Raw genomic sequence first — 27,500 nt, 5'->3', positions numbered from 1 at the left:
AAACCCTACTTCAGAATAGATTGATCACCGAAAATCTTGAAAGACTTTTTCAATAAGCCAATTTTTTGTGCAATTGAAGAAGACACATACCTAATGTGTTTTTCAAAAGTAAATTTGCTGTCGAGAATCACACCTAAAATTTTAAAAGATTCATACAACGTTAAAGAAACATTATCAATACTGAGATCCGGATGTTGAGGAGCCACTGTCCTTGACCTACTTACAAGCATACGAGTTTTGTTAGGAGTCAAAATACCCCATAATTTACACCATGCACTGATATTAGCTAGATCTTTAGTAGGTAGTAGGTAGTAGGTTGGCCAGGGCACCAGCCACCCGTTGAGATACTACCGCTAGAGAGTTATGGGGTCTTTTGACTGGCCAGACAGTACTACATTGGATCCTCCTCTCTGGTTACGGTTCATTTTCCCTTTGCCTACATACACACTGAATAGTCTGGCATATTCTTTACATATTCTCCTCTATCCTCATACACCTGACAACACAGATTACCAAACAATTCTTCATCACCCAAGGGGTTATTGCACTGTAATTGTTCCGTGCCACTTTCCTCTTGGTAAGGGTAGAAGAGACTCTTTAGCTATGGTAAGCAGCTCTTCTAGGAGAAGGACACTCCAAAATCAAACCACTGTTCTCTAGTCTTGGGTAGTGCCATAGCCTCTGTACCATGGTCTTTCACTGTCTTGGGTTAGAGTTCTCTTGCTTGAGGGTACACTCGAGCACACTCTCCTATCTTATTTCTCTTCCTTTTGTTTTGTTAAAGTTTTTATAGTTTATATAGGAGATATTTATTGTTGTTACTCTTAGAATATTTTATTTTCCTTTTTTCCTTTCCTCACTGAGCTATTTTCCCTTTTGGAGCCCCAGGGCTTATAGCATACTGCTTTTCCAACTATGGTTGTAGCTTAGTAAGTAATAATAATAATAATAATAATAATAAAGGGATTCAGCAACCCCAGATCTACGTTCAGGGGATGGAATTGATGCAAAGAGAGTAGCATCATCTGCATATGGAACAGGCTTGTTTTCTAGGTCAAACCACATGTCATTTGTATATAGTATGAAAAGTAATGGGCCAAGAACACTACCCTGTGGAACACCAGATATCACATTCCTATACTCACTATGGTGCTCATCAACAACAACTCTTTGAGATCTATTGCTTAAAAAATCAATAATAATGCTAAGAAACGACCCACCCACTCCCATCTGTTTGAGTTTGAAAACAAGGGCCTCATGATTAACATGGTCAAAAGCAGCACTAAAATCAATGCCAGTTTTATGAACTTCCTGACCACAATCAAGGGATTTCTATACAGCATTGGAGATTGTAAGAAGGGCATCACATGCTCCAAGCCCTTTACAAAAACCAAATTGCAAACTAGGGAATAGATGATTACCTACAGTAAACCCATTAAGACGTTTGGCAAGAAGACGTTCAAAAACTTTAGATAATATGGGTGTTATGGAAATCGGGCGGTAATCAGTTGGACTTGAGCGACCACAAACACATTTACATAGAGGAGTAATATTAACAATTATCCAACAAGTGCTAAAGCTCCTCCTCTCGCTAACTTGCGCAAAAAAACATAACTTTGGAGCTAAGAAATCTGCAGTCTTTATAAAAAACAAAGGAAAAGTACTATTGGGTCTACACCTCCATAAGCATCAAGGTCCATCAACAGAGCTTTAATTTCACGAGATCGAAAAGCTAAACTAGTTAGTTTAGCCTCAGGAAAACAGGAATGAGGAAGTTCAAGTTTTTCATTACTCATGTTTACTGTCAAAAACATCAGCCAAAAGGGTTGTCTTTTCCTTTGGACAGTGAGTAACAGAGCTATCTGGTTTAAGTAAAGCAGGAACTGTTGCATCTACACCTAAGAGTGCAGATTTAAGGGTAGACCACCATTTATGTTCCTGAGTTGTACCAGAAAGTTTTTTTTTTTATGGTTAAATTGTACTCTTTTTCAGTTGAAGCATAAACTCTCCGAGAAAAAGCTCTAAGCTGAGTATACAGTAGTTATTCCAGGTCAAATCTGATCTGTTACCCTTCCAAAGATGATAGGCCTCCTGCCTCTCCAAATAAGCACGTTAAGAGACTCTGAAGCTATGGTAAGCTGCTCTTCTAGGAGGTCACTAAAAATCAAACCATTGTTCTCTAATCTTGGGTAGTGCCATAGCCTCTGTTCCATTGCCTGCCACTGTCCTTTATTAGAGTTCTCTTGCTTGAGGGTACACTTTGGCACACTATTTTATCTTATTTTTATTCCTTTTGTTCTTGAAGTTTTTATACTTTATACAGTAAATGGAAGATCTAATTTAATGTTGTTATTATTCTTGAAATATTTTATTTTAATGTTTATTACTATTCTTAAAATATTTTATTTTGAGTGTCTATTACTTCTCTTGTAGATTGTTTATTTCATTCTTGCTTTTCATCACTGGGTCATTTTCCCTACTGGAGCCCGTGGGCTTATAGCACCTTGATTTTCCATCTATGGTTATAGCTTAGCTTGTAATAATAATAATAATAATAATGATGATGATGATAAGGATAATGATGATGATTCAGGAGATGGAATTGATGCAAAGAGAGTAGCATTATCAGCGTAAGGAACACGCTGTTCTTTTTATTGAGAGTACTCGTACCAAGGTCTATAAAATGTATTTTATTGACCTTGACTCGTAATATAATGGGTACACGAGCACGTACGGTTTAGCTGACCTCGTAAACGTTTATCACGAATTGAGTATAGTGTGTATTTGATTTTCTTCTTGAATAGATTGAAATATATTTCATATACTTGGAGATTCCCCCTTGTGTATGTTTATATGAAGTCCCTTTTGATCGTTCCAGCATTCACCTTATAAAGCTAGAGAGAGAGAGAGAGAGAGAGAGAGAGAGAGAGAGAGAGAGAGAGAGAGAGAGAGAGAGAGTCAATTAGTTATACTTTAGATATCAGCTTTTCTCAGTTTTTCTTTTAAATTTAAAATAGAAAAAAATGCTTTTCTAATTAACTAGTTATAGTCTTATCTTTTTTTTTTTTTAATCATCTCACATTCATTTTATTCTGTGGAGTTAGCATGACACCTTTGTTTCCAAAACTACCTGATTTTTGCAGTGTGTTATTTCATCTCGGTCTTAATATTTCCATCAACCTCAAGCAAGTTTGTTTAATCGAATTAATTCTATCAGTTGTGTTTTCACGGATGTTTATATAGGAGGACTTGGTTTTAATGTGTATAATATATCCTCTGGATGTTGTTTCTTTGACCGCTCCTCGGTAACTAATGGTATTAAGTGGATTCCTCTGAAGAATGACTCGAACTAACTCTGCTTGAAGTGGAAGGAGGTCTATGAATTCTAGAGTTTCACGATTCATCCGCAAATAGTCAGTATGTCAAATCTTCAGAAAAATGGAAAAGCTAATCAAATTTTGGATGACTTCTGAACTGATGTTTTACTTGGTTCTTTAGGATTTCTTTTACGTAATTTTCAAAATTATTATTGTTGTTTTTATTATTTTTATATATTATTATTGTTATTGTTATTTTTATTGTTATTATTTTATTATCATCATCATTATTATTATTATTATCATTAGCGTTATTGTTTTATGTATTATCATTGCCATGACTATTACTATTACTATTATCATTATCATTATCATCATTATTTATTTATTATTCATTATTTATTATTTCTCATTTATTATTTATCACATGTTTATTATTTATTTATCTATTATTTATTTATTATGTTTCATTTTTTATTATATATTGATTATTGATTATTTATAATTTATTTGTTACTTGTTATTTGTTATTGATTATTGATTATTGTTTACTGATATTTATTAATATATATTAAATTATTATTATTATCATTATCATTATTATTTTTATTATTGAGTCTGGGTCTTAAGAGTTTTCCTTCAGAAATATCCTTACTGTATGTGCTTGAATTTAATGTATATTTATGATAATGATGATGATGATGATTGTGATGATGATAAATGGGGTTTAAGGCTAAAGCCCATGCACTGCGTCCTTGAGAGATCCATTCAGCGCTTTATGTAGCCTACCCATGTATACGTGCATTTGCAAATTTATATTGATATGCATACATATACATACATATATACATGAACTGTGAGATAAGGAATGTATTTTAAAAATTCCTATTTTTCTTTCATCAATCATTCACAACTCGCTCATACTTTCACACATTCTTTCATTAATATATATTGTATAAATATAAAAAAATTCCATTAAAAACTGGAGTGACGATGAACCTTTAATTTAAATTTCATTAAGAAATTTTAAGAATTTTAAAAAAGGATAAGGGCATTAATCATTGACATCTGCCTCATCTCCTGAAATTTCTGATAGGTTTTCCTTCAATGTGGAATCTCTGGAGCTCAGCATTACAGTGCACCAGAAAGTGCTCAGCTGACAATGACATGTCAAAGTAAGCACACACTGGCACATTTCTTCATTCTAACGTATAACTGTGTGTTGGCGAGCGTGTCCAACATGCAAGCGATTTGAAACTGTTTCAGTCCTCTCATACTGGAAAGTATAAGGCCAGAATTTTACTTTTTTTTCTAATTTTCTTATACTTTTTATAATTGGCAAAAAGATCTGTCAGAGATCATTGTGTAGGGTGTTTACCAATTAACCTTGATGGGCAGTCAAAGGTTCTTTTAAAATTGTGCAGAATTTCAAGCTGATATCTACACGTTGAGTGTGACATAGAATATTACTGAATTAGCAAGGGTCATTTCTAAGGAGGTAAAGACCTATTAATTCAGTTTTCCAAATATTTTGTTTCGTTTCGAAATTTTATGCCGCTGCATTTAAAAGCGTCTACTGATTTATATAATTATAATACCACACAAGAACTTACCTGCATGATTCTAGGTAGAGCTGCCGATTATGAGGTCTTGGGTTTAAAATCACATTCCGGTACTCAATTCAGGGTTACTTTCATTGATTAAGTTCCATAGAAACTGATGTGTATAGTGGTATCGTTCTAACGTTTACTGCCACTAGTTGCGGTGAAATTAATATACGAGCTCCAATATATTTCAATTTCCCCCCCTCCCCATACATGTTGCTTCCTCGTTTCTTGACCTTTTGTCCATTTGGTCATCCCTACGAAAAATATTGGCCTCTAGGCCTAGATATCTGAACGACTTCCATTGCCTTTCCTCCTCAAATTTGTTTTACCCCCGTTCATTCCCTCCTAACCATGTCCTCTTGGGAACTCATAAGGAATGTTATATATGAACTTATATTTGCCGCCAAGATGACATGTTTCAAACTAGGGTACAGATTATTACCTTTAGGTTATCTATTTAGACATTTTGCAAAATCTAGAAAACGTGAACATCTCCTGGTGGTCTTTCAGCATCAAAACTTCCGAAGCCCCAAATTTATGTTTTTTTGAATAACGTGAATGTTCAAATGTAGCTGTTTATGTTCTGCACCAATTATTCATTTAGCATATTTGTGATGAAGATCTCCGAAAGGATCAACCAGTGACGACTGCGACTTGCATTTAGCCAATAACCTTCTATTCTGTTAAACACTCTCTGCGGTTTTTTGCAATCTCCCCCTCCCCTTCGCCTTGCTTTGTCTTCGCTCTCCCAATTATCCGGATTATGTCACGCTGATGCCCGAATGTTACAAGACTGTTGTTTGCCATGCAGTTACCACACACTTGGTAATCACATGCACACACACACACACATACATATATATATATATATATATATATATATATATATATATATATATATATATATATATATATATATATATATATTTATATATATATATATATATATATATATATATATATATATATATATATATATATATATATGCATGCATATATACTTTATATATAAATGAAATAATGAAACTTGACGTCACCTCATCTATTCTGATATCTGGAAAGCTTTCCATTCTACTGACTTCGTTAGAACCCAGAGCTTTGATTTCATAAGACAAGGATGAAATGATTTCCATTATGAATTCATTTGTGGGTTGCTCATAACTTTCAGATATATCCCGTAAAATTAGGTATCGTAATTTTAATTGATTGATAAAATTTTTCAAATGTAATAAAGGAAACTTTACTAAATGGAAAAGTTTTTACTAAAACTAACTATGAAGCGTGATACAAAACGGTTGGCTGAATACTTCTGGGGAATCCGTTTAACCTCCCCAGTTACAATATCGCTTGCGGCGGTGGGCGCTCTCTCTCTCTCTCTCTCTCTCTCTCTCTCTCTCTCTCTCTCTCTCTCTCTCTCTCTCTCTCTCTCAAGTACAGTAACAGGTTTCCCTTACACACTATCTCTTCCCTTTCTCCCTTACGTAGGGAATCCTTATGTAGGTATTCCCCGACAACAGAAGTAAGATAGCTTGATAGTAGAAATGGCTAAAATCGTGCAGATCTACTAGGCAGTCTTTGTTTAAGTGCTCAATATGCAATTATACGTTGCATATTCACACACACACACACACACACACACACACACACACACACACACATATATATATATATATATATATATATATATATATATATATATATATATATATATATATATATATATATATATATATATATACACAGTGTTTAAATGATGCAAGAATCTACCCATATATTTTTATTATCTAGCATTTAAAAATGCATAAGAAATGTGTTTGTAGAGACCGTATAATATATATGTGTGTGTATATATATATATATATATATATATATATATATATATATATATATATATATATATATATATATATATATATATATATATATATATATATATGTGTGTGTGTGTGTGTGTGTGTGTGTGTGTGTGTATTTTCTTTTTGATGGGTTTATTTCTTTGCTAGGTATGACAATCTAAAAGTCGAAGGATGGGTCCTGTTTAAATCTGTTTACTCTTCAAGTTTGGTCTCTGTAATGGTTCAACTGGTGGTCAATTAATGAATGAATATCTATGAAATGATTGCAGCACAGCGGCCACGACAGGGCCATTCCGATGCATTTTGGTGAATAGTTTGGCGAACTGTGCCTATTAATTTTTGTTCTCTCCAATCCGCTTCTGTGTGCGAGTGTGACTGGCTAGGATTGCTTTAATAAGGCAGAAGGCAATGCTTGTCAAAAGGCAGTGTGCAACGTTATCAGATCGCCTCCTAAGCTTTGAACCTACCGTTTTTAGCTTTGGCCGTCTCTTATTATTGAGAGCGCGATTCCTTAATAGAGAGAGAGAGAGAGAGAGAGAGAGAGAGAGAGAGAGAGAGAGAGAGAGAGATCGTAGCTGGGGAGGTTAACGGATTCCCCAGAAATATTTGAAACCTACTGTAGGTTTTCTGTTTTCATTTCTTTTTTTCCGTCCGTATCTTATTCATAGCCATTTTTTTCAAATGAGGTTAACTGAATGTTTTTGTCTGATCAGAAGTATTTAAGATGTTGCCTTCCTAAACGGGGCACGTCCCATCGAGGGTTTGTCCTTTTGTAAATTCAGATGGTGTCATTTGATAGATTTTTTTCTGTGTTGTTTGACGTTTAAGAGCCAAATGTCTTGTTATTAACGTCTGTACTTCTGGAACTCTTCGAATAATCACTTCTTTATTAAGATTTCAACATTCAACAACAATATGAGATCGGATGAGGATTTTTATTGCTTATGGAGGTTTGTGTCGTTGATGAGGAAAGGTTAAAAAATGGGTTTACCCCAAATATAAGCATATTATTATTATTATTATTATTATTATTATTATTATTATTATTAGCTACAACCCTATTTGAAAAAGCAGGACGCTATAAGCACAAGGACTCTAACAGGGAAAAATAGCCCAGTGAGGAAAGGAAATAAATAAACTATATGATAACTAATGAACAATTAATATAGAATATTTTAAGAATAGTATCAACATTAAAACAAAATATTTTAAGAACAATAACAGCATTAAAACAATAAAATATTTTCAGAAGAGTAACAACATTAAAACATCTACAGCACTAGTGTCCTGTCCTAAACTATAAAGAAGCAGAATCCCCTTGGACTGCCTAACCTAGGCTAGGTGAGCTAGTCTCCCAGACCAGGAAAGACGGGTAGGACAAGTCGCTAGGCCACAGGGAGGAATGGTCTTAACCCATCCAAGTGTGGACTAGGGGGAAGGGCAGAGCCCTTCCATCTTCACCCACCAGCAGGGACCAGAAGGAGAGTACATTCTTCTAATGGGGAGCTGGGGGCAAGCGACTGGTACTTTGAGGTTCTGTCCCAAACTCAAAGTGCATGTACTATGGGAAGGAGTGGGGAAAGGAAAATCCTAGCCTAACCTTACCCGAATGCAATTTGAGGTAAAGAGGGATAGGATGTAGCCTAGGCTACCTCAGAGGGAGGAGATTACCTTAAATAAGGTAACTGGGGAGGTGAGGAAATATACAAGAGCCCTAGCGTTAGGTTAGGGGCAAGGGAGTCGACTACCAAGATCACCGAAACCCCTTGTATACTTCCTAGAAGGCGAAAAAACATATGTGCAATCACTGAATCTTGTATGTATAAATGCCTATATCTTCATTTCGTAATATAACACTACGAACACTTATTATATCATGCAAGAAGTAAACATGAACACTTAGGCTATCGAGCCTAGGGGCAGGCTAGTAACCTAGCATGGGGTTCGGCTAACTGTGATCACCGAAAAGGAATACTATCGGCATAATATAACTAATTCCTAGCAATGAAGACTAAATAACTAATGTGATAATTAGTTATAAGACCAGGAAGGCTGTTCTGGCTAACTAAATAAAGCATGCGAGGCGAACAGCAGCGTCGCAACATGACGCCTCCGGTCGGGGCACAGCTCCGCCACAAAACATAAGATTTAAGGACAGAAAATCGTTACTTTACGGCGGGAGCTTATTTATACAATACAAGAATATGGTACTCAACTTTCCTGAAGATTGCGACATGATGACAAATAATAGCGAACGCTGGGAAAAACAACTGATCAGAGACGCTACAGGAAAAGGAATGAGGTTATGGCGCGCGGATGTGACGTCAGTCAAGATGGCGGCTGTTTGTTTACATCGCTAGGTACCATAACAGTAACGCAGGAGGAGAACCTTGCAACGGTTCCTATAACTTGCCACTCTTCCCCCTCGAAGCGTAAACGTTATGTGTGGGGTGCAGATAGCTATGTGGCGTGTCAAGCATACGTCCCCTGTTGATATACGATATCCTAAAGGGAAACCTTATGGGTACTCGTGCCAGAAGTTAGAATTCTGTGAAACCTTTAGTTTAATTCTCTGGGAATATCTACTGCAGTCATATATACCCTCAGGAAGCTACTGAAGGAACCTTCCATAAGGACGTCATGGTTTGAGCCCAAAAATAGATTTTTCGCTTCACTCAAAATCCGTTTTATATATAAAATTTAAAGAGAGACTTACATAAGTCTGTTCAATATAAAATAATTTGCTGAAGTTTGAACTTTTGAAGTTCTACTGATTCAACTACCCGATTAGGAAGATCATTCCACAACTTGTTCATAGGTGGAATAAAACTTCCAGAATACTGTCTAGTATTGAGCCTCATGATGAAGGCCTGACTATTAGAATGTGTTTGGTCTACCAATGCTACTTTACATATCTGTACCCGATTATAGTCGATACTCTTAAATACAGAAGCGTAAAGAATTTGAGAAATGCAGTCAATTAGCCAGTGGATGCATTATCCACATGATCAACGCGCGATACTATCCATGTGGTCATTGTTAATCTGCAAAGGCCGAATTCATGGTATCGTATTTATTACGTACATAGAATATTCCTATTTGTGTTACACCGGTAACTACGGAAGTATAACATAGCTTTGTAACCAAAGCCAAATCGTGGTTTTATCGACTACTTTCAAATTATAAATATTTGTATTTTAGTCTAGTAGTAGTAGTAGAAGTAGGTTGGCAATTGCACCAGCCGCCCGTTGAGATACTACCGCTAGAGAGTTATGGGGTCCTTTGACTGGCCAGACAGTACTACTTAGGACCCTTCTCTCTGGTTACGGTTCTTTCCTTTTACCTACACAGTTACCGAATAGTCTGGTCTATTCTTTACAGATTCTCCTGTCCTCATACACCTGACAATACTGAGATTGCCAAACTTCTTCTTCATCCAAGGGGTTAACTACTGCACTGTAATTATTCAATGGCTACTTTCCTCTTGGTAAGGGTAGAAGAGACTCTTCAGCTATGGTAAGCAGATCTTCTAGGAGAAGGACACTCCAAAATCAAACCATTGTTCTCTAGTCTTGGGTAGTGCCATAGCCTCTGTACTAAGGTCTTCCACTGTCTTGGGTTAGAGTTCTCTTGCTTGAGGGTACACTCGGGCACACTGTTCTATCTAGTTTCTCTTCCTCTTGTTTTGTTGAAGTTTTTAGAGTTTATATAGAAAATATTTAGTTTAATGTTGTTACTATTCCTAAAATATTTTAATTTTCCTTATTTCCTTTCCTCATTGGGCTATTTTCCCTGTTGTGGCCTCTGGGCTTATAGCATCCTGATTTTCCAACTAGGGTTGTAGCTTAACATTTAATAATAATAATAATAATAATAATAATAATAATAGTAATTAATATCCAACTTTATTTTGATTTTCCAGTTCTTATTAATTTAATTAAGTAAAGACTTCACTTTTCGTAAAGTTCGGTTGTCGCCATACGAGCCTTGAAGAGTTTAGGGATTTTGATGGTTATGCATTCTTTCTAATTCACGTGAAAATCTTAAAACTCGCTTAAAAAAAAAAAAAGAAGTCGGGGAATATTGATCGCTTTTCCCCCGAGGCCAAATGAAAGAGATGCGTCAAATCATATAGACGCAAAACTGGGCGTTTACATTACGAACGCTTTTTTTATAATTATACATTTTAAGAAATTCTACAAAGTCACGAGATCAAAACAATCGAAAGGTAGGATATGATGTCGGGGTCGCCGTGCGTGCATGGATCGTCCTCTCCTCGGCTTGACTTTGAAACGACATTCAGGGTGTGTTTGAAGAGTCGCACGTGGCTCTGGTATTGTAGTTATATTTCATAGAAATATGCTGTCATTTCATTGTAACAGATAGAGATTGCCTAAGTGATACTTTATTTTCACTAGCTTCCTACCATTGACTTGAGGTGAGAAATTAGATAACACGTTGTTTGATATTGTACTCGAGGCAAAACGCACGAAACACGAACAAAACCGTGCCTCCGCCACACCCTCCAGCCAACCAATGAAGGTGGAGTAAACTTTCTTGGCGACCAATTATGGCTGGTCTTCCGTAGCGTGGATCCTTGCCAACCAATCATGGTACGTCTTACGTAACTTCTTGTCGTCATTGCAAGGCTTCATGGGGCTGATTTTTTTTTTTTCATAGCTCCGGCTAAAGGGGATGAATATGATTTAAATGAGTATACATACACCAAAATATTTACTTATAATGCAATCTACATCTACGGTCTTTCATCAGGATTTTAGCGAGATGTAGGCTACATACTTATCGATTAACTCGGTAGAGATGGATTTTTCTCAGCACGTACGTTCTAGTTGTATACAAAAAAAAAAAAAAAAAAAAAAACTCTACTAGTATTACTGTAGTATTACAGACTCACGTAATATCACTCTGTCACTACTTAATTTTAAGCATTTGAGTGTAGCACAACCAGTTATATTTGCCATATTGAAATGTTTAAATTTTATTTTGGATTATATAGAAAGAAGCTATAAAGATATATTCGCTGCCCTTTGAATTCCAATAAAGGCAAACAACCCATACGCGCGATATAAAACACACACACACACACACACACACACACACACACACACACACACACACATATATATATATATATATATATATATATATATATATATATATATATATATATATATATATATATATATGTATGTATATACACACGCACACACGGATTCATTTTAAACTACTGTATGAATCAATAATTTTGATGAACACCAGCACGTAAAGTAAGAAAAACACGAATATACTGTAGTGATGGAAAATTCTTTGTTCGTTTAGGATAGTTATGTAGCATTTCATCTTAGACTGATTCCTTGGGTTCTAGTAAAACAAACTTTACGCCCAAAATGAAGTTTTTCCTTTTCATCCAACGCAGTATAGCAAAAACAGTGTGGTGAAGGCTATGACGTCAAAGGTGTTAAAAGATCTCAGCGTCGTTATTGTAGTACCTGCTTGCTTTTCTTTGAGAAGGTTAACGAATATCCCCCCCCCCCTCTCTCTCTCTCTCTCTCTCTCTCTCTCTCTCTCTCTCTCTCTCTCTCTCTCTCTCTCTCTCTCTATCTCTCATTAGAACCCGGTAATGTGAAGGCTATTGTGTTTTGTCTGTGCAAACTGTCACCCTATTTTTTTTCGATATTAATAAGGAATGAAGACCTGCATTCTCTAGTTATTTTCTTCTAAGTTAATCTTCATACTAGTTTTATTGCTGATTTTTTTTAACAACAAGAAATTAAACAATGGGAAAATCCATCACTAGAAGTGTTATCTTAAATTATAAAACAAACAAATGGAATAAAATTGATATTGTCGGTAGTTTGAAGGAAAAAAAAAAAGGGATTTGTTGCGGAATCGTTTAGTTTACATGTAGGTCAATAAAGAGAATTCGTGTTATCTGTGAAAAACGACGGCATTCCTCGGTTGTATCCTGCGTCGTTGCTTCCTATGGGTGGTTGTTGTTGGTAAGCCTGGCTGTCCTGTCACTTGTTGAATACAACACCTGTATGACACGTCAAGGAATTTTAGCACGCTCGCTTCCCTGACGTCTATTTCTGTGTACTGCCTAATCGGCGTTCGATGGAAATCAGGATAACAAGTAAACATTGGCAGGTATGGTGTTATTTCAGTTCATGAATCTCTGTATTATACTTATTGACATTTCTTTATTGTATGAACAGGAGAAATATCATACAGTTTAACTTGTTAATGGCTGTGAATTCAACAGTTTTTAATTTATAGGTATATTCCCGTGCGACAACTTTTAAAAGCACTAAGAATATTTACTGTTAAATCGTAGTCGAGGCAGCGCCAGAGGAATAATTATTCAATCAATCCACATCAGTCACCAATAGTTATGATGTCATATAACTTTAAAAAAAAATAAAAACCCGTAGTCATTTAAGCATTAATAGGCTTTCTGTCGCTGACGTGATAATCACCAAGATACAACCATGACTTTTGTGGGTCCTGTATACAACTTTGCATGACCCCAACACACCAATAAAACGTTGATGGGCAACTCGGTCCTTGCTTCGGTTTGACAAAGCAATAATCCGAAAGAGTTGCGTAATGCCGAATTCCTAAGAAGACGATGACAAATGCGTTTTCTTGTACACAGTATTGTACCTCCATCATGTGACGACGGGACTTCTCTGGCCTCCTTCCCAAATCTTGACATTTCCATTTCTTGCCTTATGAAGTTAGGGGTGTTGTGAAAGGCTTGTGGTATTATACAGGATTTTACATATCGATGAAACTTTGGTATATTTGTTTGCATTGCATGAATGGTGTTGTAAGAGAAAATGTTATTTTTTGTACAGAAAAGATAAATGTCATCTATGATCATGGTTGTTCCGCACGAGGTTGTAGTTATAATCAGTCAAGTGCTCTTGATAATACCCTGATGTCTCTATGCGCTGAGTTTGCAAAAAATCACTAGAAAAAAAAAATGAAGGTTTCGTGCAAATACACACACACACACACACACACACACACACACACATATATATATATATATATATATATATATATATATATATATATATATATATATATATATATATATATATAAATATATATATATATATATATATATATACTGTATATACACATATACACACATATATAATATATATGTATATATACATATATACATATATATGAATGGATTTCGCTTACAAGTGAATTCCTTAGAGTGTTAAAATTGAGGATTTATTATTATTATTATTATTATTATTATTATTATTATTATTATTATTATTATTATTATTCTGTAGCTATCACAAAAATGGATTATCACTAAAGGATTCACAATGAAATATGACATTGTAATGAATGTTGACTAATCAATTAAATTTTTTTTTTATACACCTATTAATTTTAGTAAATTAATTTGGTTATTTACTTTAATCGGCATTTCCTTTTTACTCGTTTTAGTTATCATCGTTTATCAAGGATTCTTATCTTAACGCTGTTTTATTTTCGTATTATTCATCCTTCGCCTATTTTTTTTCCCAACCGATATAGACCAGAACGTTATTTCTTGGTTACAGAACCTATTCTAAGGCTTCATCGTACTCCTTGACCAAGTTTACCCCAATTCGTATTTTATCCACTTTAGGAAGGGGTTAAAGATCGACACTAAGTAAACATAAGGAAAATTGCAATTATTAAAACATTATTAAAAAAAAGACATTCAGCTTTGTTAACCAAAATTAGTCCTCTGTTTTAAAACAGTACACACAGTTAAGCAAATTCAAGAAACTGTCTGTGGAAAGTCCTTAGCAGAAATACCTGGAAACTTTGTAAACTTTTTCATTTTTTGTTTCCTTTTATGACTGTCATTGAGAGCCACTTCACACCTATTTTTGCCTTTTGAGAAAATAAATCTTTAAAAACCCAGGCAGTTGATTGGGAGATCGATAAGGCCTTTTTTTATTATTATTTTGAAAACGTGAAAACGTGTTTTGGGTACGATTTCCTTATCGGTGTTCTATTATTATTTTTTGAACATGTACTTCTGTTGATGATATGAAATTATGTAACACTGTGTCTGTTCCAAATGTTAGTGCAAGTACGAATTATAATTATTCTTGCTGACCAATTTACTCTTTCCAGTGTATTGAGGTTGTTGAAAAGTTAATTAGAAAGTCCTTGTGGAAATGCCTTGAGTGACGGCCTGTCCTCACCAAATATGGACATGCTGGAAACAATTATGCAATTGCGATTCCATTATGAATCTGATTAGCTTGAACATATATAATATTGATGGTGGATTAGTCAAACGTTGTTCAAATAAATTTAATGTAGACTTGGTGTTCGAAATGCTTATATATATATATATATATATATATATATATATATATATATATATATATATATATATATATATATATATGTATATATATATATATATATATATATATATATATATATATATATATATATATATATATGCCATGCTTCAACTGAATTTATCGTACGAGCGTTACCTGCGAGTGTAAGTTCATAAACATTCCATTCATGTACTGAAAATAATGGCTTGGACCGTCTTCCATTTCGTCTTTGCATCCCGTTTATGAAAGTATTGTCTATGTATTCAATAAACGGCAATGCATTTTCTGGTACTTCTTGTTTTAAACATTGCATTCCTCTCGAGGAAGAATGGTTATTACCCGAAATGCCCTTATGCCAAATTAGTCATTAGGTAAAAGAAAATTGCAAAAAAAATATTTAGCCGAATATGGTTTTAGACGAAAGTGCTTTTAGACGAAAGTGCTTTTAGACGAAAGTGTTTTTAGACGAAAGTGTTTTTAGACGAAAGTGCTTTTAGACCAAAGTGCTTTTAGACCAAAGTGCCTTTAGACGAAAGTGCATTAGACGAAAGGGTCGTATCCCATATACATATATATATATATATATATATATATATATATATATATATATATATATATATATATATATATATATATATATATATATTTGTTCCGACACAAATACTCACCGAGAACTACTTTTCTTGGAGTCACTTGTGATCTCTCAATCTCGACCAAGGTTTTTCCCGCCGTTACCCCCCCTACTCCGTTCTATATAGGTTTACCCCCGCCGCCAGAGAATGCGCCCTGAGGGCAGGATTAGGGCAGGTCACTGCATCTCTGGGTCAGCATCCCCATTAAGTTCCTTGGTCGTGAGCTGTACACAGCTCACTCTTCTCGCTCTCTCGATCCTTTGGCGCGTTTGTGTTCCACGTGTTTCCAGCGTGGGGACTTGTGTTTTTTGCGTAGTGCGTTATTCGCAAGTGTTACAGTGCGTTCTCCCTGTGTATATCCCAGTGTACTTATAACTCGCTAGTGTTGTGCCTTTCGTGTGCGAACGATGGAGAATGTGCGACGTTGCCCTGGTCCTAGAGCCGGAAAGTCGTGTGGGGCTTTCCTCTCTAAACCAGAAGTAGACCCTCACTCCCTTTGTTCCACGTGTAGGGGGAAAGTTTGCTCCTCCGCGGACACGTGTCCGGAGTGCGTAAGCTGGGATGATATCCAGTGGGTACGCTACGGTACCAAAAAGAAGAAATCTTCTAAGCATTCCCCCAGGAAAGTTAGTGGCGTTTCTTCGTTACCGTCGGCCAGTGATCGGTCCGACGAAGCCTCGGCTTCTCCGTCTCCTTCGCAGAGGAGAGGGCAACAAGCCCCCAGTGTTGTGGATAGGCAAGGCGTTCTTCCCGGGGAACCCAGTGCGAGGGAAGAACCAAGGGCAGGCCCCTCTAGGGCTAACGGAGGGTCCGGTAGTGCTTCTGGTGAATCAGACCTCGTGGTAGGGGACCACGCGTCCTCGGAAGACCCCGTATGGGGCAGTGTTGTGATTTCGGAGTCTCCTCCGCCCTCGTGGGCCGGTGCGTCGGGCTCTCCCCCGCCAGAGGACAGCCAAACTAGAGTTCGCCGCCCGAGTAGCGATGCCTTCGGGTGGAAGTTGCCGAAGACACCAGGGAGGTCACCGCTAAGAATGGACGTAGCCCTGGACCCCTGGCCCCCTGGCATGGATAGAGTAGACTCGGTGCCGACGATCTCCACGGCTGTTCCCGAGGACTTCCTCCAGCATTCAATCTCGGACGTCCGGCGGCGAAGAACTTCCCCCACGGATCACGCGGGCAGCCGTTACACGAGGAACGTGGCACCCTCGGACTCGTCAGAGATAGACTCATCCTCCGGGGGAGAAGTCAGGGAGAAACGGCGCAGGAAGAGGGAGCTGTCCGAAAGCGATCATTCCCGCTCTAGGTCAAGGTCGCGACATAGCAAGAAGCGCCCCCGCTCCCACTCCCGTAAGAATAGGAGAAATGCCTCTCCCGGCGGCGCCTGGGTCTACGTCCCTTCAGGAGAGTCTAAGAGGCTCCACTCTCCAGACTCTCGTTCCAGTGAACGTGCGTCTAGGCTGCCGCTCCCTACGCACAGCCTAGAACCGCGCGACCTGCCACGCAGGAAAGACCTCTCACAGAAGCATAAGTCCTCGAGGCCTCCGGTTCACCCCGCCCAGCGGGGGGAAACACGCTTCTTTGAAGGCAGCCTGACCGAACCAACCCAGCTGGTGCTGTCATCGAGTAAGAAGGATCGGTTCCCGTTGTCGGGTCAGCCCACCGGGACCGTGACTTCCGCTTCCAGAGCCTTGGGGCAACCGAGGGCCCTCCCTGAGCCGGTGGTACCCGCCTTGCAGCGAGATCCACCCTGTTACGGAGCTCCCTACGGTTACAGGTCGGCCCCCCTGGACCCAAGAGCGGGATGACCGGTCTACCGAACAAGCAACCCGGCGCCCCCGCTCCTGGCGGAGGCCTCGGCTGACGGAGGAGAAGCTCCCCCGTCGGAGGACTCCGCATACAGAAGGGTGGTGGGCCTCATCAGGAGGCACCATGGGATTACAGAACCCTCGGCACCTAAGGGGAATTCCTGGAGATCAAGCCTCCTGAGAATCACACATCACGACGCCCTTCCGAAGTCCTCCCTGGCCCTTCCTCTTGCCCCAGACCTAGTAATGGGACAAGAGTACATAGACAACTTATTGGCCAGCAATGCGGAAGCCCCCAAGTCCCAGAGTGCCTCGAAACTGCTCCAGGGCCTCAAGGCACAAGGGAAGGTTTACGTTCCTGAAGGGCGGCGCCCAGGCCCCTGTAGAGTGGACCCGGCCTTGGACATCCTGGGACAAGGCGGCTCGGACGAAAGGGCCGCGTCAGCCCCGGTTTCCTTCTCGCCTACGGAAGCCGCCATGATGGAGGAGATGTCGAGGGACCTGGTTAACGTGTCCTCATGGCTGGACTGGTGGGCCTCCACGTTAGTAAGCGTGCAAGCCTCCATCGACCCCGAAGATCCAGAGCAGCAGAGTCTCCTGACGGACCTTCTCACCTCCGGGGGGAAAACTCTGAAGTTTCTAGCGTACCAAACGCTCGCCTTGACGGCCAACTGGGTACTAAGGAAACGAGACACGGTTCTATCTAAGATGTCAAGGAGGATCCCAGACAGGGAGGCCCGAGCTGTGCGTAGCCTACCCTTGGGGGGTGAGTCTCTGTTCCCTTTAAAAGAGCTGGAAAATCTAATGGAGAAAGTGTCCAAGAAGAGAGAGGCCAACGTCCCCAGACAAGCGTTATCTAGAAGGCTGCCATACAGGAGGTCAGCCTCGGATAGCGCCGTGACTCCTCAGGCCGCCCCCAGCTCTTCGAGGAGGGACGCCCCTTCCTCCTCCTGGACAACAACTCCTCAGCCCTCCCGCAGAGGAGCACCAGTTTCTGCCAGCTCCTTCAGGTCGGGTTACTCCGCCTCGAAGAGAGGCAGATCAGGCCGTCCCTCTAGGAGAAGGTAGAGGGAGAGGCCCCCTACTCCCGCCCAAGCCTCGGGTTGGGGGATGCCTCAGACCTCATTGGCAAGCATGGAAAACACAAGGAGCGGATCCTTGGACGGTGTCCGTCCTGAAAGAAGGCTACAGGCTCCCCTTCATAGCGGACCCACCTCCTCTTATTCCAGCCAGCCTGACAGAATGGTTGGCCCCCAGGGACCCGATGAAAAGGGCCACCCTTCAAGGGGAGATTTCCTCCATGTTAGAGAAGGGGGCCATGGAAGAGGTCCTTCTCCCAGGCCCAGGCTTCTACAGCCGCCTGTTCCTGGTAGAGAAAGCAACGGGGGGTTGGAGACACGTGATAGACCTGTCGGCCCTCAACAAGTTCGTCAAGAAGACGGACTTCATGATGGACACCCCAAAATCCGTCCTGATGTCCTTGAGGGAGAAAGAGTACATGATGACGGTCGACCTCAAGGACGCATACTTCAGATCCCTGTCCACCCGTCGAGTCGGAAGTTCCTCCGGGTAAAATGGGGTTCCCAGATCCTGCAGTTCAAGACCCTTTGCTTCGGCCTGTCGACGGTCCCTCAAGTGTTCACGAGGGTCTTCGCGACAGTCTCAGTGTGGGCTCACGAACGGGGTATCCGTCTCATCAGATACCTAGACGACTGGTTGCTCCTTTCCAACTCAAAGGCCCTCTTGGAGGAACAAGGGAGAAACCTCCTCCAGTTCTGCAGGAATCTGGGAATCATAATCAATCTGGAAAAGTCGAACTTAACACCATCCAACAGAATGGGATACTTGGGGATGACGTTGGACACCGTGCAGGGGAAGTTTTCCCCTCGGAAGACAGGATACGGAACCTCAATCACATCATTCAGCCGTTCCTGTCAGAACATTCCAGGAGGGCGAAAGACTGGCAGAGACTGATAGGTCACCTGGTCTCATTGGAGAAACTGGTTCCCCAAGGGAGGATGAGGCTCAGACCCGTGCAATGGAACCTCAAGAGGTTCTGGTCCCAGACAGGCTCTCAGAAGGCGTTAATTCCTATCCTTCCAGACACGAGAACCTCCCTAGAATGGTGGCACTGCCAGTCGAACTCCCTCAAGGGGATGCCCCTCGAGTCCTGTCCCCCCGAGTACCTCCTGTTCACAGATGCCTCCAACCAAGGGTGGGGGGCCCACCTTCTGGAAGAGACAGCAAGCGGTACCTGGTCGGAGAGCGAAAAGCATCTCCACATCAATGTCCTAGAGCTAAGAGCAGTCCAGAAGGCATGTCTGCACTTTGCAAGTCGGTTAAAGGGAAACACCGTGGCGTTAATGTGCGACAACGCCACGGTAGTAGCCTACATAAAGAAGCAAGGGGGCATGAGATCGAAGGAACTGTGCGACCTCGCCATAAGCATCCTACATTGGGCGGACGAGCAGCAGGTGGTGCTGCTAGCAAGGTTCATCCCTGGGAAGAGAAACGTGCTAGCCGACGGCCTCAGCAGAATGGGTCAGATAGTGGGGACAGAGTGGTCTCTACACCCAGAGGTAGCCAGACTCATCATTCAACGCTGGGGCTCCCCGGTGATGGACCTCTTTGCAACAAAGCTCAACGCCCAACTTCCGGTCTATTGCTCCCCGGTACCAGACCAAAAGGCAGCCCTAGAAGACGCCTTCCAGCACAAGTGGGACAACTTGGACGTGTACGCTTTTCCCCCCTTCACGCTGATAAGGCAGGTACTCAACAGAGTAAGGGCCTCCCAAAACCTAAGGATGACTTTGGTAGCGCCCTGGTGGCCGGAGAGAGAGTGGTTCGCGGATCTAAAAGACCTAGCGAGCCAACCACCTTGGCCTCTGCCCGCCAGGTCAGACCTCCTGCGTCAACCTCACTTCCTCAGGCTCCACGACAACCCTCTCTCTCTTCGCCTTCACGCCTGGAGACTATCGAGCGGCTCTTGAAGAAGGAGGGGTACTCCTCCGCCACAGCTAAGAGAATGTCCCTATACCTGAGAAAATCCTCTACCGTGGTATACCAGGCGAAGTGGGCCTCCTTCACGAAGTGGTGCTCGGAGAAACACATAAGACCGCTTAAAGCTTCGGTTCCGGACATAGCTGAGTTTCTAGTGTACCTTAGGGATGAAGTAGGAATGTCAATCCCAGCCATTAAAGGAGTAAGAGCCGCCTTAGGCCAAGTCTTCCTCCTGAAAGGCATCGACCTGGGGACCTCGAGACACATAGCGATGCTGATTAGGAGTTTCGAGCAGTCCTGCCCTCCTCAAGCTAGGAGAGTGCCCAAGTGGGACCTGGCCAAGGTCCCGAAAATGCTAAGTCGTCCTCCCTTTGAACCCCTGAAAGATATCGGGGACAAAGACCTCACCCTCAAGACCGTCTTCTTGCTAGCCTTGGCTTCGGCTAAGAGAGTGGGCGAGATCCATGGTCTGTCTTACGACGTTGCGCACTCCAAAGGGTCGAAAGAAGTGTCCTTCAGGTTCGTACCCTCCTTTGTGGCGAAGACTCAGAACCCAGCAGTCTGGGACCCGAGGTTTGAAGGTTTCTCAATTCGGCCATTCCCAAGACAGGCAATACAGAAGACTTGAAGTTATGCCCAGTACGGACGCTCAGAAAGTACCTGGAAAGAACGGCTCATCTCCGATCAGGTACCAAGAACCTCTTCGTTTCCACAGGTGTTAATAAGAAACAAGTCTCCAAGAACACCATTTCCTTCTGGCTGAGACAAGTCATCGCTAGAATCTATGAAGAGGATAAAATGGCAGTGCCAGGCACTCCCCGCCCCCATGACATCAGGGGTCTAAGCACCTCCTTGGCCTTTGAGAGAAACATGGAGGTGGGGCAGATCCTGCAAGCAGGCACTTGGTCGCACCAGTCGACCTTTACTGCCCACTACCTCAAGGATTATTCAAGAAAATCCTTGGACGGGTTCTCCATTGGGACAGTCATTGCCGCCCTCCAAACTGTGTAGCGGTAGGCCAGAAGATGTCCCCAACGGTGAATAAATTCTTCGCGACTTCATCAGGAGAAAATCACCAGAAGAAATTTTAAGAGGTGAGTCTTAGATAATAGCGTAAGGTTCCGCAGTTACCCTCACTCCGCTCTCTAATAGGCCCTGCATTCCATAGCCCTCTAGGCACTATGTGCCGAGTCAAGTGGCAGAATGGCACTCCCGCCTCCTAAAGTATAAGTCTCCAAGAAAAGTAGTTCTCGGTGAGTATTTGTGTCGGAACAAATCAAAAATTTTAAATAATTCTTATTTTTCCTAACATACTCACCGAGAACTACTTTTCGGGTAATGGCCCTCCCTTCCGTCCCCGAGTGCCATCCTTCCATTGCCAAGTTGGGCTAAGCGACGAACTTAATGGGGATGTTGACCCAGAGATGCAGTGACCTGCCCTAATCCTGCCCTCAGGGCGCATTCTCTGGCGGCGGGGGTAAACCTAAATAGAACGGAGTAGGGGGGTAACGGCGGGAAAAACCTTGGTCGAGATTGAGAGATCACAAGTGACTCCAAGAAAAGTAGTTCTCGGTGAGTATGTTAGGAAAAATAAAAATTGTTTAAAATTTTTGATATATATATATGTGTATATATATATATATATATATATATACACACACACACACACACACACTGGGAAAGCAGATGTTGGAAGCTACATACGTGTTCCAGGTTGCAGGTTTGTTGTTAATGCTGATATTTAGTGAGCCTGAGGCTATCATTGCTGATATCATGGCTATTGGACTTGAGATTGAAATCAAACAGTATACAGATTATGTAACTTGTTCCATTCAGGTTCCCCATTGCAAAATTAAGTAAGGGGCTGGTGATCTTTGCGAGCTTTAGATCAGACCAGGAAATGGTGTAGTGACTGGGATTTGAAGGATAAGCAAGATCAAAATTAAGACTCTTCTTCCTTACATACTGCTCCAACTTCATAATTCATGGTGCATTGCTTACATCATTTATAAATAACGAATATTTGTTCCGATATGAATACTTCCCACGTCCCAATAGTAGGAGTGCTCTCTACACGTCTCTACCGACCAGAGAATTTCTCTCCCCACAGCCCCCCCCCCCCTCCGATCCCCCAAACCTCTTTACACCTGCGAGATCTTGACCTCCCTTTGTTTCCGCGATATGCCCCAAGGGTAGGCTTGAGCTAGCCTTCGATGACAACAACAACCATTATCTCTCTGGTCGCTGTACCGACAAACACATCCTGCTTAGTTTCGTCAAGAGTTTTCTAGTAACCTTGTCTGGTCGTGAGTGGATCTCATGATCCACGATCTTTACTATGGATCCTGTGCGAGTGCAACGTGACTGCCCAGGAGTTAGTGGGAAGTTATTTGCTGCGTTTCCTTCCTACATGGAAGTAAATCCCCACTTGTTGTGTACTTCGTGTCGGCGCCGTGTATGCTCTTTTAACGAAACGTGTGAGGGCTGGAGTGATGCCCAGTCGGCCAAGATGGCCACTAAATAGAAGAAAAAAGGCCAAACGAGACAAGTCGCCCTTGAGGGAGGGCTGTGGTTCATGCCCTTCTTTGCCCTGTTCGTCCGTTTGTACCATTGCACTGCCCTCTCTGTCCCCTGTTACTCACGGTAGAGGAGGATGCGAAGGTGGGAGCAGAGAGAAATTCTTAACGTATTGCCCTCTGAGGTCAGGGGTCATTCCTCTCCAAAAACAGATAGTGGAACTATCTATTTGACCTTCCCGTCACAGGGGAGGTCCAAGGAGAAGGTTGTGGGCACGTTAAAAGCCGTTATGTTCAACTGCAAGCGGTTGCTCCAAAGTTGTGCAGCTTGGCCACCGGATGAAACTTATCGCTGCTCGGAGGCCTCTTGTGGTAATCACGTGGCCAAATCCGCCATTCCGCCGATGGAATGGCGAGGATATTCGCCTAGGAGCCACCGATCCTACGCTCAGCGCGGTATTGCGGCTGGTTACCCGCCACTAGGGACCGAGGAGTGGCTCCTCAGTCCCTTTGTGGACGGAGGAGCCAATCTCTGATCTCGGAGCGGTATCTGACCATGTGGGATCAAGAGGCCTTTTCAGGCACACCAAGGACCCCATGTAGGTCCGTCCCCGCTAAGGGATTTGTTCCCGGGTTGGGGAGCCCCGGACCCGGCCCTCCAAGACCCTTGGAAAGACCTTTTTCCTGTGGACGGCACTGTATTTCCTCCCATGGGTGCCGAACGCCGGGAAGAACTGAGGTCCGCTCAAAGAGCTGCCACCCTTCGAAGACTCGCTCTTATATCTTTGGGTCCCAGGATCCCGCTCCAGTTCCGAAGAGGAGCCGAAGAGAAGGGCAGCGGCACAGATCTCCCTCGGAAGGGAAACCGGAACCCAGGGACGTTTGATCCCCGAACCCATGTCAGGGTGCTTCAAATGGGTCCCACGTGGCCGGTTGGGGTTTCTCGGACTTGGCATCCCAGGATCCACAGGAGAGCAAGGGGGTGGAAGAGGTGTATTTCTTCCGGCACAGTGACCTGCCCGAACGTCCTCCGATGCAGGCCCTTCCCCAGAATACCAACCTGGAACGCTGGTTTGGAGCCCTGAAGGAGGCACGACCTTCCCTGGTCCTTCCACTTTACTGGGCATTGGGCAGCGATTCTGGAGGATCGCCACTGCTAATGTGGAACCTAAAGGCCTGAACGGGCTCCATGGGGCTCCATAGCTGTTAGCCTTCCCTGAGGTGAAGCACAAGTGTAATGACAGAAATGCTTCATTTAACTGAATGGTAATTCCATTTACGATTATTAGACTTAATAAACGAATTGGTTTTCATCTCATCAAAATGTTATGTTAGCCACACGTAGTTGAGATGGTGTAAGATCGAGTGTGCATACGCAGAGGTGTAGAGAGGCGTAACAAAGGAGTAGTTACGTCTGTGGTTGAGAGTTTGTGATTGAGTGCCAAGGTAAACAAAGGCGTAGTTGAGTGAGCCTCGGGCGTAGCTGTGCCAGGTAAGCTCAGAGCGCACTCTTCGAACCGACAGCGACCAGTGTAGAGGGGAAACGGTGTTGCTCCCCCTTATTATTATGTGAAATTCTTACTTTCTCCCTTGTAAAAGGGTACCAGTCTGGAGTACCTGTCATGTACTAGCACTTGTAGAAGTAAGAATAAAAAACCCCGGGAACCAGCCTTTCCCTCAACCTCCACTGCAAATGAAGACCCGTCCTTCTCCACAGCAAAAGTCAAGTTAACTTTAAGTCTAGGCTTAGAGTATTAGCCTATACCTATGATGTACACAGTATTAGCCTATGTCAAGGCTTGGTTTGTTATAGATAGGCTAGCCAGGAATAAGTCTATTGTCCTAAATTGAATGGTGCCTCCGAATTAAGTAAGGACAATTGATGAAGGTAAGAGTTTGGTAAATAGTCATGTGTGAAACGGCATGACACAAGCGCTTCTACACTCCGGAGTGATCTTCCCAGGGACATCAGCCTACGGAGAGGAACTTGGCTGCTCTGGCCCCCGGCTCCAAGGAGGATAGGCTCTCAGGAGGGACTGTGGGTTTCACTGTTCAGGAGTCGCAGGCCATGGAAGCGGACGTCAGAAACAACCAGGCCAGGAGCAGTTTCTAGAGTTGGTGGTCTCTGGGTCGCGGGCAGTAGCCTTTTTGGCGGGGGCAGTCGTATATCGCAGCGTCAAACTGGGTCCTTTGAAGGAGGGACGTGGTTATGTATAGGTTGTCTAACCAACTCCAAGACAGCGAACTAAGGGCGTTGAGAGATGCTCCTATCGCCAGAGAGGCCCTTTTCCCAGAGGACACTGTGAAAGAGGCCCTAGAGATGTGGAGGAATGAAAGGCATGATACAATGCTCCTCAGGGACCCTTCATCTTCATCAGGTGCATCAGCGCGTCCTCCGTACCACCCCCGTGAGCACCATAAGCCCAGGACCCAGCCAAGTAGTAAGCCTATGCCTCATGCCGTAAACCCGTCCTCGTCCCAGTGGGCCCTCCCATCGCAGCCCCCCTCAGGAGGACAGACACCAGCACCCAGAGGCAGTAAGAACAGAGCCCCAGCCAATCAAGGGGCACGTGGTGGCCGTTTCTTCAAGAGGAAGTAGGGGGCGAGGCTGGAGATTATCCAGAGTTTACTATGGAAAGAGGGGTACTCCATAAGGCAGCCTGTCAGGTGACCTTAAATCTGAGGCAATCCTCGAGGGCCATTTACCAGGTGAGATGGGCAACCTTTGGCAAATGGTGCAACAAGGAAGGCATCCAGCCCCTCAAAGCTCCAATCTCGGTCATAGCGGAGTTCCTAGTACTATTTGACTTGACCGAGGCTGGGGAGTACCAGCAGTAAAGGGATTCCGTGCAGCCCTGGGCCAGGTCTTCCTCCTCAAGGGCTTGAACTCAAGCTCTTCCAAGTGCCACTCGATGCTGGTGAAAGAGTTTTAGCAGTCCTGCCCCCCCCCCCCTCAGGACATATTTCGGTCCCCTCTTGGCACATTATCAAAGTACTCGAATCCCTGAAGAAGCCTCCTTTCGAACCCCCTGAGACAAATTACGGACAGGGAACTGACCCTAAAAACGGTGTTCCTCCTCAACCTGGCCTTTACCAAAAGGGTAGGCGAACTCCACAGGCTGTCTTTGGATGTCTCCCACTCTCACGGTTAGAAGGAGTTGTGCTTCAGGTTTGTCCCCTCCTTCGTGGCAAAAACCCAGACCCCAGTGGTGGATGACCCCTGCTTCAATGAGTTTTCCATCCCTGCCATTCCCAGGACAAATGACCCGGAAGATCTTCTATTATGCCCGATGAGGCCAGTGAGGAAATATCTCTATAGGACAACCTCCCTCCAGACGGCTATCAAGAGATTGTTTGTGTCAATGGGTAGAGCGAAGAAGGCGGTATCGAAAAATACGATTTCCTTCGGGAGACGATCCAAAGGGCGTACCTGATGAAGGGTGAAGCCTTCCCAGGTCCGCCAAGCCTCACGACACTCGGGGCATTGGCACCTCGTTGGCCTTTGAAAGGAAAAGGTGGTTGATCAGGTGCTGAAGGTTGGGGTATGGTCTAGACAAGTCGATGTTTACGGATGACTACTTTGAGGACTGCTCCCTCAAGTTCTGGGAAGGGTTCAAGCTTGGTCCCGTCATAGTCGCCCAGCAGAGGATCTAAGGGCGGCTACACGCGGTAGACCGATTCCCTCGGCCCTCCATGGATCAACCCGACAAGGAGAAGATGGCCCTTGGGTGAGTGTTACCTTATCATAGCCTCATTAACCCCCCTGTTTTCTGTTTTACTTTTCCCAGACAGGCCTTACACCCCCCTTCACCTGCAGATCCCTAACCTCTTCTCAGGGCCTTTTTACCAGCCTCCTAATTGTTAGGCTCCTACTATTGGTACGTGGGAAGTATTCGTATCGGAATAATTGTGTTTTTCCTAACATACTTACCACGTCCCAATAAGGTAACTTCCCCCCCCCCCCATCCTACCTCCCTATAGACCCTTTTATCATACAGCCCTTTTCCTGAGACTAGAGAATGGTTGTTGTTGATATGGTAGGCTAGCTCAAGCCTACCGTTGGGGCATACCAGGGAAACAAAAGGAGGTCAAGGTCTCATAGGTGTGAAGGGGTTTCGGGGATCGGAGGTGGGTGTTGGCCTGTTTTGGAGGGAAAATCTCTGTTTGGTAGAGACATTTAGAAAGTACTCCTATAGGGACATGGTAAGTATGTTATGAAAAATAAAATTTACTTAAAAATTGTCATTTTACAGCATATTGACTAAGATTTGTTCATTGGTGTGCCTAAAGCCTAAATCGATTAATTCTTTCGGAAGCTTTGAATTGCTAAGGCTTCTTATATTCAAGAGGATTGAATTAAAGAGCAGATAATTG

At 42.5% G+C, this 27,500-nt stretch overlaps 1 protein-coding gene across 5 annotated transcripts in view; it reads left to right on the top strand.

The window, feature by feature from the left end:
• Positions 1-27,500, top strand: part of LOC137653593 (6-phosphofructo-2-kinase/fructose-2,6-bisphosphatase 1-like) — a 388,947-nt gene that overhangs the window by 94,388 nt on the left and 267,059 nt on the right. The window contains exon 1 of one of the 5 annotated variants that reach the window (XM_068387125.1): positions 12,808-12,948. The exons of the other annotated variants lie outside the window; for them this stretch is intronic. The gene's annotated coding sequence lies outside the window, so the exon portion shown is untranslated. Of the gene's footprint in view, positions 1-12,807; positions 12,949-27,500 lie in introns of those variants that run through there. 5 annotated transcript variants of the gene reach the window in all.

Source organism: Palaemon carinicauda, chromosome 14 (genome assembly GCF_036898095.1).
Source record: "Palaemon carinicauda isolate YSFRI2023 chromosome 14, ASM3689809v2, whole genome shotgun sequence".
NCBI lineage: Eukaryota > Metazoa > Arthropoda > Malacostraca > Decapoda > Palaemonidae > Palaemon > Palaemon carinicauda.
Note: the sequence above shows the minus strand (reverse complement) of the source record. Positions and strands in the feature narration are given on the sequence as shown.